Here is a 1753-nt window from a genome sequence, read left to right as displayed (position 1 = left end):
GAACGAGCGCGCTGTGCGGGGGCTCCTCACGGCACCGCTCTGTCCCGTCCTGTCCCGTCGCGTGCTCCGAGCACTGTGGCCTGCTCCTGTCACCGCCAGCTCCTTTGTCAGCACGTGTCACAAAGGGCCCTTGCACACCGGGTTCCGTTCCATGGCACGGTGACCGTGCTGCAGCGTGTCACCCAGGGCCCTTGCACACACTGCCGCCTGCCCTGGGGCCGCCCCCAGCCCAGCCAGAGTGGCCCAGGCTGGAAGGAATGCCTGGCCCCAGGTGTCTAAGGCAGCCCGCACAGGATCTTTAGGAAGGGCTCAGAGCATCAGCAAACGCTGCCCTGCTCTGCGGGCTCAGGGCAGCAGAAGGAGCCCCCAGGGCTGCCGAGGCAGCCGCGCCGGGAAGGGCACGGGGCCTTCCAGGGAAGCTGGCACGGCCTCCTTGGGACACGTCCCGGCCAGTGGCCATCCTAAAGCTGCTCTGAGCCCTGGGGCCCGGGCAGCGCTGACATCAGCAGCTGTGGCAGAGTCCCCGGCCAAGCAGAGCTGCCACCCCCCGAGCCCTGGCAGCGCTGGTGCCCGTCTCCTGCCCCAGAGACCTGTGCCCCCGGGGGGCTTCTGTGCCACAGGGAGCCAAAGCCCACGTGCACTGGGGGCTGTGCTCCTTCCTGCAGGGGCTGATGGCCGGAGCACCTGGAGCAGCTGCTGGCAACACTTGGTCTCTGTCAGAAACTCTTAATCCACACTGAAATTATTTTCTCATTCAAGTAATTTCCTTCAGCACAGAAGCATCTTTACTGTGAAGGCAGAGAAGAATCTGGCATTAAAGAATCCTCACTTCAGGAAAGCTTTACCTCCCATTGCTCAACTCAAGTAGTTCCAAAAATTACAAACTTCCCAAAGTAATTGGGATGGCCTGAGAATGTGAGAGTTAGAAATTTGCTTCCCATCTCACAGCAGCAACTCATTTGCTTTAACATCATCAACTGAGAGTCACTGTACAAAACATAACACTACACAGAGGCAAAAAGAAGTCCATTCTTTGATTTTCAAACAGTTTTTGATGAAGGGATGATAATATCCTAATTCCCTTAAGGAATAAAAGCTCTCAAGGAATGAAAGTCCACTCACTGTTACAAAAGTAGCCCAAACAACTGAGTAGATGGCAAAAGGGCTAATCCTCCCCCAATACGGATATCTAGGAGACCAATGAAGTACAGCTCTCCCCTCTTGTTCCCTGCAGGAGAATTAGGACTACAAAGAAGAAAAGTCACAGATATTCCTTCTGCCCTCCGTAACCAAAGCTGTGCCAAAGCACAGATGCTGCCTTCAAACGCACTCAAATTCCAGCCCAGACCTCTCACCTTCCAGACAACTCCTTCCCCAACACCCGCCACCCAAACACCCCCACAGAAGCCCTCAACACCCCGCCAGGACCCCCAGCTGTGCCCATCCCTCCGCAGAGCTTTCCCAGCCTCCAGCAGACCCCCTGGTTCCCTGCACGTGCCGTGGGATGGCACTCAGGAGGGTCTGCTCCAAGGCCTTTCCTGGCTTGGAGCAAAGCCAGGCTGCCAGGCCTATGGCTCCTGGATCATCCTTCCCAGCGAGCCTTCCTGTGCACGGCTGTTCCATTGGCACATCTGCGCTCAGCTCGGACTTCTCCACTCAGCCAGGGCTGCTGGGAAAGGATCCAGAGCAGCCTGGCAAGCTCTTTCTCCAGCTCCCTCTTCACTCTTGGGGGAGGTAGAACATCCCACAGGAA

The sequence above is a fragment of the Geospiza fortis genome, unplaced genomic scaffold (assembly GCF_000277835.1).
Source record: "Geospiza fortis unplaced genomic scaffold, GeoFor_1.0 scaffold400, whole genome shotgun sequence".
Lineage (NCBI taxonomy): Eukaryota > Metazoa > Chordata > Aves > Passeriformes > Thraupidae > Geospiza > Geospiza fortis.
Note: the sequence above shows the minus strand (reverse complement) of the source record.